The 20524-nt window shown below is 42.7% G+C and overlaps 1 long non-coding RNA gene across 1 annotated transcript; it reads right to left on the bottom strand.

Moving 5' to 3' along the window:
• Window positions 1-757: 757 nt before the first annotated feature.
• Window positions 758-8199, bottom strand: LOC144578031 (uncharacterized). The gene is made up of 3 exons (XR_013523007.1): window positions 7964-8199; window positions 4652-4883; window positions 758-1070 (listed from the first exon to the last, which is right to left on the bottom strand). It is a non-coding gene; the product is annotated as an uncharacterized LOC144578031 (long non-coding RNA).
• Window positions 8200-20524: the final 12325 nt, after the last annotated feature.

Genomic DNA, 20524 nt, shown 5'->3' with positions numbered 1-20524 from the left:
GGTTAAATAAAAGAGAAGACCCCTGCCCTCTTGTAGTGTATGGTCTAATAAGGTAGCCAAAAGTTAAGCATAGTTACACAAGTCAAATATTACTCAGTGGGAGTTGTGATAAACACTGCAGAGAGGCCGGGTGCGGCTCACACTTGTAATCCCAGCACTTTGGGAGGCTGAGGCAGGCGGATCACCTGCAGTCAGGAGTTTGAGACCAGCCTGGCCAACATGGTGAAACCCCATCTCTACTAAAAATGCAAAAATTAGCTGGGCATGGTGGCAGGTGCCTGTAATTCCAGCTGCACGGGAGGCTGAGGCAGGAGAATCACTTGAACCCTGGAGGTGGAGATTGCTGTGAGCCAAGATCGTGCCATTGTACTCCAGTCTGGGCGACAGAGCAAGACTCTGTCTCAAAAAAAAAAAAAAAAAAAACTGCAAAGAAAAAATACATGTGCACTTTCGAGCGTAAGAGGGGAAAGGAAACTAGTATTCTAATCTCTATCTACCCAAGCCACCCTTTGCTTGTTAGAGGAACTTTATAACTGAACCTTAGGACAACTTTTAAGAGCTTGGTTTCAGCATCCCACTGTCAACCGAAGATTTCAATTTTCCTAACTCACTTGTTCTGGAAACATCACTGCTACAACTCTGACTCCAATAAGTTCTCCATTCCGTTGACCCCACCACTTCCTTGTTATTTGCCTTCTGTTTTCACTCCTTCTCATCCAATTTAAAATCAACCCACCGTTATAAAAATGTTTAAATATTTAAAATGCTTAAATATTTATTTTTAAAAAATAGCACAGGCACATAATGCAAAATTCAGAAGGTGCTAAAAATACAATCAAAAGTAGGCCTCCTTCCACTTTCTAGGGTGATGTAATGTTCTAGATTGTGGTAGAGACTTCAGTTATTCAGGTGTATGCACTTGTCAAAACTCAGCAAGTATGCCCTTAAGATTTATGCATTTCAGCTGGGCATGGTGGCGCAGTCCTGTAATCCCAGCACCTTGGGAAGCTAGGGCAGGCAGATCGCTTGAGCCCAGGGGTTGAAGACCAGCCTGTGCAACATTGGTGTCTCTATAAAAAATGATAAAATTTTTAATAATTATGCATTTAATTTAAAAAAGTAAACAAAATTTGAAATTTAGTGCTATCCATGCTGAAGCATTTAGGAATAAGTGAATCTATACTTATAATTTTCCTTGAAATGTATAAAAAAGTAAGATGAATTAATGGTTGGGTAGAAACATTGATAAAGCAGTAGGGGGATGTGGCTCATGACTATAACCCCTGCACTTTGGGTGGCTGGGGTGGGTGGATCACCTGAGGTCAAGAGTTTGAGACCAGCCCAGTCAACATGTGAAACTTTGTCTCTACTAAATTTAAATACAAAAAATTAGGCAGGCACGGTGGCAGGCATCTACAATCCCAGCTACTTGGGAGGCTGAGGCAGGAGAATCGCTTGAACCTGGGAGGCAGAGGTTGCAGTGAGCTGAGATAGTGCCATTGTACTCCAGCCTGGGCAACAAGAGCGAAACTCATCCTATTACTGGGTATATACCCAAAGGATTATAAAACATTAAGTTATAAAGACACATGCACACGTATGTTTATTGCGGCAGTGTTTACAATAGCAAAGGCTTGGAACCAACTGATATGTCCATAGTGATAGACTGGATAAAAATAGCAGACTTGGAACCAACCCAAAATGCCCGTCAATAATAGACTGGATAAAGAAAATGTGGCACATATACACCATGGAATGAATGTATGGATCTCTACAGCCATAAGAAAGGATGAGTTCATGTCCTTTGCAGGGACATGGATGAAGCTGAAAACCATTCTCAGCAAACTGACACAAGAACAGAAAACCAGACACCACATGTTCTCACTCATAACTAGGAGTTGAACAATGAGAACACATGGACACAGGGAAGGGAACATCACACACTGGGGCTTGTCGGGTGGTGGGGGGAATAGGGGAGGGGCAGCGGGGGACTGGGGGATTGGGGAGGGCTAACGTTAGGAGAAATACCTAATGTAGGTGATGGAGGGATGCATGCAGCAAACCACCATGGCGCGTGTATGCCTATGTAACAAACCTGCATGTTCTGCACATGTACCCCAGAACTTAACATATAATCCTTCTCCTTTCATTCCAAGCCTCAAGTTTTTCATCTTTTGCAAGTCTCAGCCTTTTCCAGTACAGATATTTCTATCTGTCTCTTTCCTCCTTCCTCCTTCCTTGACTGCCCTGAGTTTGTATAATAGGATCTGAGGGTAGGTGGAGTGGACAAAGGAGGAAACAGGAGAAAGCTCCTCGTTCCTTGCTGAGGACGGGAGGAAATTATCAAACACTCATAAGTGAAAGCTGATATTTGTTAAAAAAAGCTGATGAAGCAAGTGTACTGAAATGTTGATGATAGAGTCTAGGTGGTGTTTATGCTAGCGTTCCCTGTGTAAAACTAGCTCATCTGTATGTTTAGAATTTTTCATCATTAAATATTTGGAGAAAAATTTTTTTAAATAGGCCCGCCTTCCTCCATAGTCCCCCAAGCATCCGTTTTTTTTTTTAAATTCTTCTTCTCTTTTTTCCTTTTTTTAATTTTAATTTTAATTTATTTTTTTGTTTTTCCATTCTTTCTTCTCATAGGCAACGGTTACGTTTCTTGTGAATGCCCAGGACATTCTGCTCATGTATAAGCATTCGTGTATCTATTCTTTTTTCTCTCCCCGCCAATGATGGGACACTACTTATACTCTTTAACACACTTGTTTTCACTCAGCAGTATGATATAAATTACTGAAAAGAGTTTTTGTGCCTATTTTTTTTCACACTTTTCCTCCTTCTCCTTCTCCTTCTTCTTCTTCTCCTTATCTTCTTTCTTCTTCTTCTTCAGACAGAGTCTTGCTCTGTCAACCAGTCTGCAATAGCAAGATTACGTGGCACAATCACTGCTCACTGCAACCCCTACCTCCCCAGTTCAAGTGATTCTCACACCTCAGCTGCCTGAATAGCTGGAATGAACAGGCGTATGCCACCATGCCCAGCTAATTTTTGTATTTTTTAGTAGAGACAGGGTTTCACCATATTGGCCAGGCTGGTCTTGAATTCCTGGCCTCAAGCGATTCTCCCACCTCAGACAGCTAAACTGCTGGGATTACAGTTGTGAGCCACCATACCTCACCTTCGACCTTAAAAGTCAAAGCTTTTGAATTGCCTGAACCCAGGAGGCGGAGGTTGCAGTGAGCCGAGATCGCACCATTGCACTCCAGCTTGGGTAACAAGAGCGATACTGCATCTCAAAAAAAAAAAAAAGTCAAAGCTTTTAACTTGTAAGAGGGATTTTGTGAAATTATGTTGGCAAGTAGAAATGAGCATACATTCTTTTTATTTTGTATAAGACATATAAGAGGTAACCATTCCTTATATTTCATAGCCTCTTATGTGATTGATTACATGGGGAAATGCTCAGAATATAATAGGTAAAAATATATGATGCAGAATTCCACGTATATGCTCCAATTCCAGCTTTGTAAAGAAAGAAAGCTACAGTTTTATTTCCTACTCAGAGTAGGGGATAAACTGGAAAAAAATGTTCAGAATGTAACCAGTGTTTGTGAGTAGTAAAAAATGGGATAATTTTATTTTTATTTATTTAAAATCTTTTTTAAAATCACCTACTAATTTAAGAAAATATAGCCATCGTGTTAAACCATAATACTTTACAAAATGAAAGTTTTCTTTAATCTCTTCTCTCCCACCTCCTAAAATATCCGCTGTTAGCCGTTTGTCTTATTTTTCTCATTTGTTTTCTGTGTATGCAGTAAAACACATATAAAGGAGTTTCTCAAATGTGGCTGATAGTTTACATCAAATTAACCTATGGTACTTATTTTAAAAGCAGATTTCTAGGCTCCATCCTCAGAAGATTCTGATTCTATAGGTCAGGAGTGAGGCCCCAAATCTACCTTTTCCCTAAGCATCCCAGGTACCTTTTCTTGTGCACCAATGGCCAAGAATTCTTGTGCATCAATGGCCCAGAATTCCTTATAAAGTGCTTAAGAATGTGTCCTTTAGAACGAAACAGATCCTGCCATTTGTGAGCTACAAGACATTGGATACCTTACTTAACTCTGTCGAGTCTTACTTTCCTTATCTGTTAAATTGGGATAAAAATAGCCTCTACATCATAAATTCTTATAAGGATTAAATATGACAATATATGTTAAACATCATATACTATAATGTATTATAAATGTGGCTGGGCACAGTGGCTCACACCTGTAATCCCAGCACTTGGGGAAGCGAAGGTGGGCAGATCACCTGAGTTCAGGAGTTCCAGACCAGCCTGGCCAACATGGCAGAAACCCATCTCTACTAAAAATACAACAATTAGATGGGCATGGTGGTGAGCACCTATAATCCCAACTACTCTGTAGACTGAGGCAGGCAGGATAATCAACGCCTGAATTCAGCAGGCAGAAATATCAGTGAGTGTAGATTGCACCACTACACTCCAGCCTGGGCCAGAGGGCAGGACTCCGTCTCAAAAAAAAAAAAAAAAAAAAAAAAGAGAAAGTAGCAAAATGTATTACATATGTAAGCACTCCGTAAATATATAGTAATAATAAGACCTAACACATAGAATGCTTACCATATGTCAGGCACAGTTCTATGTCTTGTGTCAGTCGGCTACTCATGCATTAACTCTCCTTTTCAGTCATGTACTGACTTCCCAGGTCATATGCCCTCATTTCTTAATGAATTTAGATCTTGACTCCAATATCATTCTCTCCAGCATTATTCCTGTGGTCATTCTTCGTGATTTCAACATCTATATAGAAGATTAGTTACTCGGGAGGTTGAGGCAAGAGAATTGCTTGAACCTGGGAGGCAGAGGTTGCAGAAGAATAAAAAGATTATTAGTACCCTGGTGTTTTAGTAAGGTTTCTCCTGAAAGCAGAGTCTGAAACGAGGACTTGGGATACAAATGATTTGTTTGGGAGATAACCCAGGAAGCAGGAATGAGAAAACGGGGACAGTAAGATAGCGAAGGAGGAAAACCCTCTGTAAAGTGTGCCATTGAACCAGGCGTGGTGGCTCACACCTGTAATCCCAGCACTTTGGGAGGCCGAGGCGGGTGGATCAAGAGGTCAAGAGATCGAGACCATCCTGGTCAACATGGTGAAACCCTGTCTGTACTAAAAATATAAAAAAATTAGCTGGGCATGGTGGTGCGTGCCTATAATCCCAGCTACTCAGGAGGCTGAGGCAGGAGAACTGCCTGAACCCAGGAGGCCGAGGTTGCGGTGAGCCAAGATCGCGCCATTGCACTCCAGCCTGGGTAACAAGAGCGAAACTCCGTCTCAAAAAGAAAAAAGAAAAGTGTGCCATCAAGGTCACCACCAAGAACCAAGGGGACTCAAGTCCACTGAGACCTCTGGGAAGCATCCTGAGTGCCCCATAAAATTGTCCACCAAAGGAACAGATGTTGGGACACTTTCCCATGGCAGCTGACTCTGCTGGTTGGCGGATGTCCCCAGAAGCATTGTCTTCCTCGTATTTTACTACACTTGCCTGTGGACCTAGCAAGTTCCTGGGCCTCCAGAAAAGACCTTGAGGTGAAAGCAGAAAGGAGAGGTGCTCTTTCCATGTGAAAAGGTATTGGCTTCGGAGCTCACATAGAACGTTCATAGCCGCTGATGAAATCAGAAATAGGTCAAGAGGATGTGAGCAAATACCAAAAGTGTCTGGTATGCCTGGCGTCCCCATTCCTTAACCTCTGCTTTTCCAAAGATTCTGTTCCCCCCCTCAACTACTCTCTCTCTCTTTTTCTCTCTTTTGAGACAGAGTCTCACTCTATTGCCCAGTCAGTGAACAGTAGTGCAATCTCGGCTCACTGCAACCTCCACCTCCTGGTTCAAGTGATTCTCATGCCTCAGCCTCCTGAGTAGCTGGGATTACAGGTGTGTGCCACATTGTCCAGCTAATTTTTGTATTTTTAGTAGAGACAGGTTTCACCATGATGGCCAGCCTGTTTTTAGGGAATGGAGATGATGATCTGGAAGTGGCAGTGGAAGCAAAGAGGACCCATGCAGAAACCCCAGGCCCAGTGCTACATCAGCTATCTTGTGAGAGAGATGTAGAAAAAGCAGTGACTTTGGGAGGGAACCAAGTTTCACCTAAAATAAGCAAGTAAATGGATTTCTTCTTTGCTGTAGTTTTAAGTGTGGAAGCTGGGGAGGGACACTCTTCCCCCAGATCCACAGTATTCTTGGGAATTCTTCTAATCCTTGCTGGAAGAGACAGGGAACCCAAGGAGAGCATGGGCTTATTTGGGGTACTGAGAATTCTGGGGGAAAAAAATGTAATGACTACTTTGGAGCTCTTCTTCTCTAACTGTTGTATAGTCACTTATCCTTTCAAGATTCTTCATTTGTCAACCAATCATTAACCAGTGCCTGAAGCTCATGCCTCAATTACATTTGCTATGAATATTTTCTATAAATAATGATATATTATTTAATTAATTATGATATATTTAATTCAAGGATGAATTAAATAATATGGGGCTTGGATGGGCATGATGGCTCATGCCTGTGATCCCAACACTTTGGAAGGCTGAGAAAGGAGTTTAGGAATTCGAGACCAGCCTGAGCAACATGGTGAAACCCCACCTCTATAAAGCACACAAAAATTAGCCAGGTGTGGTGGTGCATGCCTGCAGTCTCAGCTACTGAGGAGGCTGAGGTGGGAGGATCCGTTAAGCCCAGGAGGTTGAGGTTGCAATGAGCCGAGATTGTGCCACTGCATTCCAGCCTGAGTGACACAGCGAGAACCTGTCTCAAAATAAAAATAAAATAAATAATATGGGGCTTATACTATTCTATTTATATATAGCAACCTCAAATGCTGAAAAATAGTAAAAGTGTCTAAAAATTTCTTTTTTTTCTTTTCCTTTTTTTTTTTTTTTAAGACAGAGTGTTGCTTTGTTGCCCAGGCTGGATTGCAGTGGCGTGACCTTGGCTCACTGCAATCTCTGCCTCCCAGGTTCAAGCAATTCTTCTGCTCAGCCTCCCTAGTAGGTGGGCCTATGGGTGTGCGCCACCATGCTCAGCTAATTTTTGTATTTTTAGTAGAGACGGGGTTTCACCATATTGGCCAGGCTGGTCTCAAACTTCTGATCTGGTGATCTGCCAGCCTCAGCCTCCCAAAGTGCTGGGATTACAGGTGTGAGCCACCGCGCCCAGCTAAAAATTTTAAATATCAAACCACATCCTCACGCACCACCGGAGTTACCAATTCTTGAAAAAAAACAGTGCTTAGGTATGTGGCTTTTGGAACAAACAGATATTTTAACCAACCCGTTGGGCTGACCCACTTAACATCCTGTGGATTTGCTTAGGGGCCAATTATCTTCCACATTGTGATCCGAGGCTCTTCCTGCCTGAAAGATGGTTTCAGAGAAAAAAAAAAAATCGAAGAAAACAGAGATCAAAATGCTCCGGGCAGGCTTCTCTTGTCCCAGGAGGCGGAACCTTCACTTCTGACCCTTCCCTTCACGTTCCTTGAGGCCGCCTCAGCCTCTGGTTCCTCTGTGCCCGTCTGTAACTGTGGATGCGCTCCCAAGATGTACAGGACTCTCTTCCCGTGGGACAGGTGCTTACCCTGATATGGTTCTAGGTTTTCTAATGTTTTCACTGGACCCGTTTGCCCAAGTGACCGAATCAAGCTCACCCCTTCTCCTTTCCTCAGCCAGTAAACAGATTCTCCAGCCGCTGGAAACTGTCCTTGGAAAAAATGCAAGTCTGGGCCGGGCGCGGTGGCTCACGCCTGTAATCCCAGCACTTTGGGAGGCCGAGGCGGGTGGATCACCAGGTCAGGAGATCGAGACCATCCTGGCTAACACAACGAAACCACGTTTCTACTAAAAATACAAAAATTAGCTGGGCGTGGTGGCACATACCTGTAGTCCCAGCCACTCGGGAGGCTGAGGCAGGAGAATTACTTGAACTCGGGAGGTGGAGGTTGCCGTGAGCCGAAATCGCGCCATTTCACTCCAGCCTGGGTAACAAGAGCTAAACTCCGTCTCAAAAAATAAAAAAAAAAAAAGAATGCAAATCTGAGGTTTTCAACTCTAGGCTCCTTAACCTCCCACTCTGGTGCCCCCTCCACGGCCAGCAGCTGGGAGGCAGAGTGTCCAAAACTGTATTTCAACAGCTCCTCCAAGTGGAATGTCAGTTAACTACAGTGGCACGAGCTACCGTCTGAGATCAAGTTGAATTGGCTTAAGGAGAATTTCAGACAGACCCTCAAAGAAACACACGTACACAGCACACACCCACCAACACTTCTGATACTTGTTTCATCATCTGTAATTGTTCACTTCTTCAATACCAGAAAAGACAATTTATCTCGTCTAAGTGGCACTAAGTAGAAGAAACAAAAATGAGCAGCTGTTGGAGAATTATGACACTTTTTATTAATACTGTCATTTGGGAGACTTCATCTAACTAGAATTTTATTTTTTAATTATATAATAATACATTTTATTCACACTACTATCACTTAAAAACTTATATAATTTATTTTTAAATATGCTCAGTTCAATCAACAATATAAAAATGAACCATATAAAATAAGATTTTAGTAATGGAATTTACAGATTTACTTTTTACAAGAAACTTAATTTCTTAATTGGTTCAAATCAGAAGTAAATTGTCAGGGTCTTCTTGCTGTGCCAAAGCAATCTAATAGTTACAGTACAAAGGATGCACTGTGCTATATTTTTGCTTATTAAACTACTTATTACTTATAGAATTAAGACACTGCCAGACTTCACAAGTCTAGGCAATGTGGTCACATCAACTTTTTTTTTTTAAATAGTCTTGCTCTGTAGCCCAGGCTGGAATGCAGTGGCTGGATCTCGGCTCACCACAACCTCTGACTCCAAGGTCCAAGCAATTCTCATGCCTCAGCCTCCCAAGTAGCTGGGATTTCGGGTGTGCATCACCATGCCAAGATAATTTTTGTATTTTTAGTAGAGACAAGGTTCCACCATCTTGGCCAGGCTGGCTTCAAACTCCTGACCTCAAGTGATCAACCTGCCTTGACCTCCTAAAGTGCTGAAATTACAGGCACGAGCCACCACGCCAGACCCCAAGTGGTCATTTCCGCTCTCTTCTGTTTGAATAGAACTTGTGCATTCTGTCATAGGCCAGGTGGCTGGAGAACCACAGACCTCCCTTCAATTCCTGCATCTTAGAAGGGGCAATAGCTTGAATCTTCCCACTAGATATACACAATCAACTCAGACTAGCAGGAGCAGCCTGTTACATTCGCTTCTAATGTGAAATTAATTCTGCCATATTAATCTGCAGATTCAATAAAATTTTAATAAAATACTTCAATCATTTTTTGCAGTGAGCTGAGGTCGTGCCACTGCACTCCAGCCTGAGTGACAGAGCAAGATGCAGGCTGGAGTGCAGTGGCATGACATCGGCTCACTGCAACCTCTGCCTCCCCGGTTCAAGCGATTCTCCTGCCTTAGCTTCCCCAGTAGCTGGGTCTACAGGTGCATGCCACCATGGCTGGCTAATTTTTTTTTAATTTTTAGTAGAGATGCGGTTTTACCATTTGGTCAGGATGGTCTCAAACTCCTGACCTCCTGATCCTCCTGCCTCACCCTCTCAAAGTGTTGGGATTACAGGCGTAAGCCACCATGCCCGGCCATATCTTAATTTTTCACAAAAATGTTTTAAAAAAAATAAAAATTTTTTAAAATAGAAAAAGCACATAGAATAAGTATATAAAGAAAATATTTTTGTATAGCTGTACAATGTATTTTATGTTTTAAATTAGGTCTTATTACAAAAGAGTCAAAAAGTTCTTAGAAAATGAAAAAATGTATAAAGTAAAAAGGTTATAGTAAGCTAGGCCTAATTTATTATTGAAGAGAAAGTTTTTGAATACGTGTGGTATAGCCTAAGCATACAGGTTTCTAGAGTCCACAGCAGGTACAGTCATGTCCTGGGCCTACACATTCATTCACCACTCACTCATTGACTCACCCAGAGCAACTTCCAGTCTGCAAACTCCATTCATGGTAAGCGCCCTGTACAGGTATATCATTATTGATCTTTTATATCATATTTTTATACTTCCTTTTCTATCTTTAGATATAGAAATACTTATCACTGTGTTCCAATTGCCTGCAGTATTCAGTAGTCATACACTGTACAGATTTGTAGCCTAGGAGCAATGGGCTCTACCACACAGCCTAGGCGCATACTAGACTATACCATCTTGGTTTGTTAAGTACACTCTGTGATGTTCACTCAAGGACAAAATTGCCTAATGACACATTTCTTGGAACATATCCCCTTGTTAAGCAACATCTGACTGTGCCTGGTAGTTGGCACATACCAGATCATTAGCCTCTTTCTCCTCCCACCCTCCACCCTCTGAAAGGCCCCGGCGTGTGTTGTTCCCCTTTTCATTGTGGAGTAAAAACTAGCATAGTGAGGAAGGCGAAGTAGTAGCTTCCAAAAGTGCACATGTCCTGGCCAACATAATAAATGTACACTGGAGGAGATGGTGAAAATTAGGACTATTCTCAGACATTTTAGGATTCAGGGCTAGTTATTCCCACATATCTTCATTGAATTTACTAGTCCTGCCCCTGAAAACACTAAACAGATATTGCGGAATTGCAGTAGACTATCAAATGCAACCAGTTGCGGCATCAATAGCATCAATTGTAGTATTGTCCCAGACGAGAAATCTTTGCTAGAGTAGATTAACAAGGCCCTAGGTACATGGCTTATGGCTTTTGATTCGGTGGATACAATCTTTTCTATCCCTATAAGAAAGTAGGATCAGAAAGTCTGCATTCATGTGGAATGGACCACAGCATGTTTGCCCTAGGGCCATGTTAACTCTCCTGTCCTCTGTCATCCTATAGTCCAAAGAGATCTGGACCACGTCAACATCCTGCACAACAGCATTTTGATAAATGACATCATGCAAATCAGATGGAATGAACAAGACGTGGCTATCATGCTGGAAGCCTTTATGATGCTGGAAGATATATGCACTTTATAGGTAAAATGAACTCTATATAAAGATTCAGGAACTTGACCCCAAAGTGAAAAGTGATCAGATGCATGCTGGAATATTCAACCTGAAGTAAAGAATCAGTTGCTGCCAAGAGCTGTGGCCCACACTGTAATCCCAGCACTTTGGGAGGCCACGGCAGGCCAATCACCTAAGGTTAGGAGTTCTAGACCAGCCTGGCCAACACGGTGAGACCCCATCTCTACAAAAATACAAAAATTAGCCAAGCATAATGGCAGTTGCCTGTAGTCCCAATAGCAGTCCCAGCTATTTGGGAGACTGAAGCAGGAGAATCACTTGAACCGAGAAGGTGGAGTTTGCAGTGAGCCGAGATCACACCACTGCACTCCAGCCTGGGTGACAGAGCAAAACAGCTCCGTCTCAAAAAAAAAAAAAAAAAAAAAAAAAAAAAAGAATAAATTACTACATCTTACATCTCCTATCATGAAGAAGGAAGAACAAATCTTAGGTCTTTTCAGATTCTGAGGGCAAGTTAGTCCAATCAGGCAATGCTGCCTTACCTATGCACCAGGTTTCTAGAAAGGGAAAGGACTCTGAAGCAGGTCTGTATTGTCATGCACGTGGCCTTGCTGCTCAAACCAACCAGCAGATCCTGCAGCACTAAACGTGTCAGCAGTAGGGAAAGACACCCAGTGGAGTTTATGGCAGAACCCAGTGGGAGAATCACAAGCAGGCTTGGGTTTCATTCCAGCTGTAGTAGAGAATTAGATGCCCTAAGAGAAGCTAGTAGCATGCTACTGGGCACTGAGAGGTGAAAAGCCTGTGACCGTGAAGCATCAACAGACTAGAGGGCTACACCTGCCCTTTGTCAGTTGGTTTCCATCGAAGTCCAAGCACAGCAACCCTGTTTCACGAGACGGAAGTGGTACATCCAGAATCAAGCACATGCTAGACGACAGGCACGGTCAGCTGTATAGGCGAGAAGCCCGGAGCCCTGTGTCATCCGACACTATTTTTTTGTAACTTTTATTTTAAGTTCAGGGTTACACGTGCAGGTTTGTTAGTTAGGTAAACTTAGGTCATGAGGGTTGGTCTATGATGGTTGGTTGTACAGATTATTTCATCACCCAGGTATTAAGCCTAGTACCCATTTATTATTTTTCCTCATTTCTTTCCTCCCACCTTCCACCCTCTGAAAGGCCTCAGTGTGTGTTATTCTCCGCTATGTGACCATGTGTTCTCATCATTTAGCTCCTGCTTATAAGTAAGAACATGTGGGTTTGGTTTTCTGTTCCTGCATTCGTTTGCTAAGGATAATGGCCTCCAGCTCCATCCAAGTCCCTGCAAAGGACATAATCTGGTCCTTTTGTATTTTAGATGGAGTGTCGCTCTGTCATCCATGCTGGAGTGCAATGGTGGGATCTCGGCTCACTGCAACCCCTGCCTCCCGGGTTCAAGCGATTCTCCTGCCTCAGCCTCCCAAGTAGTTGGGACTACAGGTGTGTGCTGCCATGCCAGGATAATTTTTGTATTTTTAGTAGAAATGGGGTTTCACCATGTTGGCCAGGCTGGTCTCGATCTCCTGACCTGGTGATCCACCCTCCTCAGCCTCTCAAACGGCTGGGATTACAGGTGTGAGCCACCACATGTGACCCAATCTTATTCTTTTTTATGGCTGCATAGTATTTCATGGTATACATGCCCCACAGTTTTTTAATCCAATTTGTCATTGATGGGCATTTAGGTTGATTGCATGTCTTTGCTGTTGTAAATAGTGCTGCAGTGAACATATGCATGCATGCCAACACTGTTTTTTTTAAGAGACTGGGTCTCACGTAGGCTGGAGTATGGTGGTGAAATCATAACTCACCACAGTCTTAAATTCCTAGACTCAAGCAATCCCACCCCATCATTCCAAGTAGCTAGGACTACAGGCATGCACTACCATATTGTATCCTTTGATCCAATTAAGTTGACACCCAGTATTAACCATCACAAGTCCACCCCTTGTCAACTTGAACCCATACGCATCTCCTGAGATCACACATAATCTTCAAATAAAGACAATAATAAGCTCATAATTATGCCCAACATAATACAACTATCCTTTGTACAATTGGAAATGCACCAAGACACAACTCCAATACTATTACATAAGGTTGACAGTACTTAAACGCTGATATGAAGTCAATAAATCTTGTCACATGATAAAGGAAAAGGAAATAAAATGAAGATATTTTCTTAGGACAAGTGTATACATGCACAGACATGTTTTTAGCAAAAGAAGGAGGAAATGGCTGGCCATGGTGGCTCACACCTGTAATCCCAGCACTTTGGAAGGCCAAGGTGGGCAGATCACTTGAGGTCAGGAGTTTGAGACCAGCCCGAGCAACAATGGTAAAAACCCATCTCTACTAAAAATACAAAATTAGCCTGGTGTGATGGTGCATGCCTGTAATCCCAGTTACTTGGGAGGCTGAGGCAGGAGAATTGCTTGAACCCAGGAGGCAGAGATTGCAGTGAGCTGAGATCGTGCCATTGCACTCCAGCCTGGCAGCCTGGGTGACAGAGCTAGACTCTGTCTCAAAAAAAAAAAAAAAAAAAAGAAGGAAATACTCATGACAATTACAGTCCCTGTTTCTGCAGTTGGGCACATGGTCATAGGTGGTATTGATCGCCTTCTACTACTCATTCTGTATTCCCTTTGCCTTCAGCAAGCACCTCAGCAGATAGTGTTTCCTTCCCGATGAAGTGACCCAAACTTTCATTCCTGAGGGGTCTGGGCCATTTGCGGTCCTGCCTGGATTCTGCTGTTGCAGTTTCTCATTGACCTTAATCACCGGGCATGTTAATACTAAGAGAAACCCTAATGGATTTCCTGTATTCCATGCGTACTCTTCCTTACCACTGTTGTCGAGTAGTACACTGATTTCATCTTGATGAAAAATGTTGTTGGGCCGGGCGCGGTGGCTCACGCCTGTAATCCCAGCACTTTGGGAGGCCGAGGCGGGTGGATCACGAGGTCAAGAGATCGAGACCATCCTGGTCAACATGGTGAAACCCCGTCTCTACTAAAAATACAAAAGATTAGCTGGGCACGGTGGCACGTGCCTGTAATCCCAGCTACTCAGGAGGCTGAGGCAGGAGAATTGCCTGAACCCAGGAGGCGGAAGTTGCTGTGAGCCGAGATCGTGCCATTGCACTCCAGCCTGGGTGAAAAGAGTGAAACTCCATCTCAAAAAAAAAAAAAAAACAAGATATAGGACAGTATTTTATAATTTGGGGCTGGGGAAGACATAATCGTTGAAGACACGAGGGAAAAAAATAGACTTGAGATTCCTGAAAATTGAAACTTCACGACAAAAGATAGCATAGACAAGTCTTAACAGGATGAAAGAAAATAAATTCATCCTGTTAAGACTTGTCTATGCTATCTTTTGTTTCTTAAAAACAAATTATTTACTTCAGTAGCACTAGTCCTTAGTCTATTCTAAAAAGAACAAAAAAAAGAAAAAAAAATTATTTCTGTCCATAGTAGAGGTATTTCTAAAAAAAATCAACAAGAAAATTCTAACAATCCAACAGAGAATTGGAAAAGGACACAAAAAGGCAATTCATCAAAGGAATACAAACGATCAATAAATTCTATGAAAGCTAATATACTCAGAAGAACAGAACAGTGTAAATTAAATGAGAATTTTTTTTGCCCGTCATTTGTCAATGTATCAGGTTTTGTGATTATTTAGTATTAAGGAGGATCCGAGGGAGATAAATGTTCTTATAACTTTTTTTAAAGACAGTGTCTCTATGTGGCTCAGGCTGGGCTGCAGTGGCGTGATCTCGGCTCACGGCAGCCTCAACCTCCCAGACTCAAGTGATCCTCCCACCTCAGACTTCCAAATATCTGGGACCACAGGTGTGTGCCACCATGCCTGCTAATTTTTTTCCTTTTTTTGAGCCAGGGTCTCACTATGTTGCCAGAACTCCTGGGCTCAAGCAATCTCCCTCTCTTGGCGTCCCAAAGTGCTGGGATTATAGGCATGAGCAACCACTCCTGGCTCTGGAAACAATCTTAATGTCTGTTATTGGAAGTAAAGAAAGGATTTTCCAGGCCAGGTATGGCGCCTCATGTCTGTATTCACAGCACTTTGGGAGCCTGAGGTGGGAGGATTGCTTGAGCCCATGAATTCCAGACCAGCCTGGGCAACATAGATAGGGAGATCCCATCTCTACAAAAAATAATTACCTGGATATAGTCTAATGTATTTTCCGAATTTTGTACAATGAACTCATATTTATTACATAATAGGAAAATTCTTATTAAAATGATGCTACTGCTTTGACTTATTTATTTTGAGATGGAGGCTCGTTCTGTTGCCCACGCTGGAATGCGATGGCATGATCTCGGTTTACTGCAACCTCCACCTCTTGGGTTCAAGAGATTCTCCTGCCTCAGCCTCCCAAGTGGCTGGGATTACAGGCGCCCGCCACCATGCCCAGCTAATTTTGAATTTCTAATAGAGATGGAGTTTCATCACGTTGGCCGAGCTGGTCCCAAACTCCTGACTTCAGATGATCCATCTGCCTCAGCCTCCCAAAGTGTTGGGATTACAGGTGTTAGCCACCACACCCGGTCAGGCGCTACTACTTTGAAAACATTATGCTAATTGAAAGAAGCTGGTCACAAGAGACCACACACTATATGACTCTATCTGATGCAGGACCAGCAAACTCCCCAATTGGGGCTTAGTCCAGCCAGTTTCTTGGCTTCACTCAGGAAAGAATTTAAGGGCAAGTGAAGGTGTTAGTAACTTGTATTGAAGCAGCGGTGAGCAGCAGCACGGAAACTGCTCCTTGCAAAACAGGGCTACCTCGTAGGCAATGTGCCCAGGGAAGCAGCTTAGAGGCAGGTCTGCAGTCATGTTTATATGCACCTTTTTTTTTTTTTTTTTGAGAGGGAGTCTCACGCTGTCTCCCAGGCTGGAGTGCAATTGCGCAATCTCTGCTCACTGCAACCTCCGCCTCTCAGGTTCAGGTGATTCTCTGGCTTCAGCCCCCTGAGTAGCTGGGATTACAGGTGCCCACCATCACACCCAGCTAATTTTTGTATTTTTAGCAGAGAGGGAGTTTTACCATGTTGTCCAGGCTGGTCTGGAACTTCTGACCTCAGGTGATCCACCTGCCTCAGCCTCCCAAGTGCTGGGATTACAGGCGTGAGCCACCGCGCCCAGCCTACACTCACTTTTAATTATATGCAGATTAAGGTGCAGATTATACAGAAATTTCTAGGAAAAGGGAGGTAACTTCCAGGTTGTTGCCACGGAGAGGGGTGGTAACTTCTATGTGTTGCCACAGCAATGGTAAACTGACAGGGCACGCTGGTGGGTGTGTCTTATGGACAGCTGCTTCTACCCAGTCCCTGTTTGAGCTAGTCCTCAATTTGGTCCAGTGTTCGAGCCCTGCCTCCAAGTTGAGTCCCACCTCCTACCTGACATCTATGTGAAATATCCAGTATAGGCAAGTATAGAGGCACGGAGAGTAGATCAGTGGCTGTTTAGGACTGTGGTGCTGGCAATGGTACAGCTAGGGGATGAGGAGTGTTGGGATGATAGCTAAAGGTACAGGGATTTCTTTTTGAGGTCATAACATTTTTTAAAATAGATTATGTTGATGGTTGCATATGGTTTGGATATTTTGTCCCCTCCAAATCTCATGTTGAAATGTAATCCAAATGTTGGAGGTGGGGCCAGGTGGGTTCCAGCCTCCCAAGGAGCTGGGACCAGAGGTGTGTGCCACTATGCACAGCTAATTTTTTAAAAACTATTTTGTGGCCGGGCGTGGGGGTTCACGCCTGTAATCTCAGCACTTTGGGAGGCCAAGGTGGGTGGATTACCTGAGGTCAGGAGTTTAAGACCAGCCTGGCCAACATGGTGAAACCGTCTTTTTTAAAAAAAACAAAAACAAAAACAAAACTATTCTGTAGAGATGGGATCTCACTACGCTGCCCCGGCTAGTGTCAAACCACTGGCCTCAAGTTTCAAGTGATCCTTTTGCCTCAACCTCCCAAAATGCTGGGATTACAGGCGTGAACCACTGTGCCCAGCCTGGTATTTCTTTAAAGCAATGCAAAAGTGGTCAAACATGCACTAAATTGTACATTTTAAATGGTTTAATTGTATGACATGTAAATTATATGTCAAAGCTGTTACCAAAAAAATTTAGAAGATGATGCTAGTGATGATCATTTTATGCAAACTAAGAGCCTCGTCCTCTGACCCACAGTTCTTACCACACTGGGCACGGGGACTAACTCTTCCTGCTGGCGAATTTGCAGTGCTGCTGTTGGGACACTCCTTCGAGCTCCTGTCCATCTGGCCAGATGCTGTTGTTGATGACGAGCAATCCCCAGGAGCTCTGTCCTTTAGGGAACTACGGAAATATTCTTCTGTAAGAATCAGGCCATTTCAAGGAGTCATGACCATTTAAAATGAACTAGCCAGAGAGCCATTATCAACAGTTTCTAGCCAACTATAAGGATTAAGTTTGGCTTCTTGACAATTTAGTGATTATAGTAAGAATGATATTAAGAATAAAACAGGGCCGGGAGCAGTGGCTCATGCCTGTAATCCCAGCACTTTGGGAGGCTGAGGTAGGTGGACCACCTGAGGTCAGGAGTTCAAGATCAGCCTGGCCAACATGGTGAAACCCCATCTCTCCTAAAAATACAAAAAATTAGCTGGGCCAGGTGGCAGGTGCCTGTAATCCCAGCTACTCAGGAGGTTTAGGCAGGAGAATCACTTGAACCAGGGAGGTGGAGGTTGCAGTGAGCTGAGATTACACTATTGCACTCCAGCCTGGGCAGCAAGAGCAAAACTCTGTCTCATAAATAAATAAATAAATAAATAAGGCTGGGCACAGTGGCTCACACCTGTAATCCCAGCACTTTGGGGGGCCGAGGTGGGTGGATCACCTGAGGTTAGGAGTTCAAGACCAGCCTGACCAACATGGAGAAACCCTGTCTGTACTAAAAATAGAAAAATTAGCTGGGCATGGTGGCAGGCGCCTGTAATCCCAGATACTCGGGAGGTTGAGGCAGGAGAATCATTTGAACCCGGGAGGTGGAGGTAGCAGTGAGCCGAGATCAGGCCATTGCACTCCAGCCTGGGCAACAAGAGCGAAACTCTGTCTTAAATAAATAAATAAAATAGAAAATAAAACAAAAATAATAATAAAAATTATGTGCCAAGCACTGTGGTCAACATTTTACGTGGGTAACTGGTTATGCAGAAGGTATGAATATTTTCTGTGTGATTTAACAGCTCAATTCAAAATTTCATAAGCTCCCACTACCTGCAAGGCTGAACCATGACAAAGACGAGCCAAAAAGAGAAGTTATAAATTTTGAAATAGCTGTTAAAGCATAGTAGGCATAGTACATAGTACCTGACCGTTTTCTGCAATTCTGAAATCCAAAAAGCTCTGACAAATTGAAGATTCTTTTTATAACTCATCTGGCAACAAAAATCTGACCCAAACTGATGACAGGCTATTTACTCTTACGGTGTGAATATTCATACATTTGCTGTATAAATATTGATGTCTGATTATGGGGTTCTGCCCCACATTCCACCACGGCATAATGTAATATGTAAGGTATTATGGATCTTGAATTCTTATGTGCACTTCATTTGTGAATACATACACACAAAATTGCAGTTAAATAGTTGTTTCTATTTTAAAAGCACCATTAAAGATGGCTTGTTAAAGGTAGGTACTGTGATAATTCCACGACAATCATAGTTCTCATTCTCATTCTTTTTATTCATTATTTAAAATCTATTTGATAACATTAATAACATACTTCAAAAAGCTTACACTTATCCTACTTCCATTGGCTGTCATCCTGAAAAAAAAGCCAAGAAATGATGATGATGAAACATGTTTATTCTTCCACGAGATGCATAAATTAAAACCAGGTATGTGGAACCCACACTTAAAATGAGTAATTCAACACAATAACCATCAATTCATAGTCACTGAATGTCACACAGATAAGACAATGTTTTAGGCACTATTTTTTTAAAAAGACAAAATTGTACCCAGAAATAATAAGGTACACAAATTTTTTATACCTTAAAATTTTGTTTTTATTTATTTTCTACCAGGATTATGTGCAGGAAGTGAACTAGACTGTAATGACTGATATAGATTGTCACAGCTCATCACTCATGTGTCTACTTGCATCAGTCATTAGCAGTATAGAAATACCAGGCCATGCAGCAGTTCATTAAGGTTCGGGAGATCACTCTGTTAAGATCAAGAGAAGATCAGTAGCTCAGTAAAGTTTGGTGAAAATATTCATACTTGAGAAAGATTCTAAGCAGAGATGACTATCAGCTGTGAAATTTCCAAGAGTTAACTTCTGGTTGGGATTGTATCCTACCATTTAAAAATACACAGAATCTAAGATTAAAGGCTTTATAGGCTGGGCGTGGTGACTCATGCCTGTAATCCCAGAACTTTGGGAGGCTGGAGTGGGAGGATCGCTGGAGACCAAGAGTCTGAGGTCACTGCACTCCAGCCTAGGTGACAGAACAAGACTCTGTCTCTAAAAAACAAAGAAACAGAAACTAAAACCCTTGTAGTCTTTCAGTTTTTTCTTTTTTCAGCACCCTGTGCTGAAAGAGGATTTTTTTTCTTAAAAAAACACTACATAGGCCGGGCACGGTGGCTCAAGCCTGTAATCCCAGCACTTTGGGAGGCCGAGGCGGGTGGATCACGAGGTCAAGAGATCGAGACCATCTTGGTCAACATGGTGAAACCCCGTCTCTACTAAAAATACAAAAAATTAGCTGGGCATGGTGGCGCGCGCCTGTAATCCCAGCTACTCGGGAGGCTGAGGCAGGAGAATTGCCTGAACCCAGGAGGCGGAGGTTGCGGTGAGCCGAGATTGCGCCATTGCACTCTAGCCTGGGAAACAAGAGTGAAACTCCGCCTCAAAAAAAACAAAAAACAAAAAACAAAAAAACCACTACATGTTTCCTTTGCATTTCCAAGTGAAATCTCTCTAGATAGTTACTGAGAAACAAATGAGTGAGTTTGTGAACGGATCTCTAGTCTTGCCAGTTCTTCTCACTGTATGAGAATAAGGAAATTATTCAAATACAGTGCACTCTTTAAAGCTGCTTTGAAAGCTCTGTTCTTAACTGAACCAAGTGCCGTATAAAATCGAACAAAAATACTCTTAAAATGATTTTATTAACCCACAGATTCATTTTTTAATGACGTAAAGTGGGATAAAAAGACTTTGTTCTGGTAAAGTTATCTAAACAATAATATAAAAGACTGTTTTGGTTGCCACACAAAAAGGCATGGAATGCTCGAGGCTTTTGAAAACCTAGAATAAACCCTCAAGTTTCCAGGCTCGGGAAATCTTGTTTGCCACGATTAT

Source organism: Callithrix jacchus, chromosome 10 (assembly GCF_049354715.1).
Source record: "Callithrix jacchus isolate 240 chromosome 10, calJac240_pri, whole genome shotgun sequence".
Taxonomy (NCBI): Eukaryota; Metazoa; Chordata; class Mammalia; order Primates; family Cebidae; genus Callithrix; species Callithrix jacchus.
This window is presented reverse-complemented; position numbering and strand designations above follow the sequence as displayed.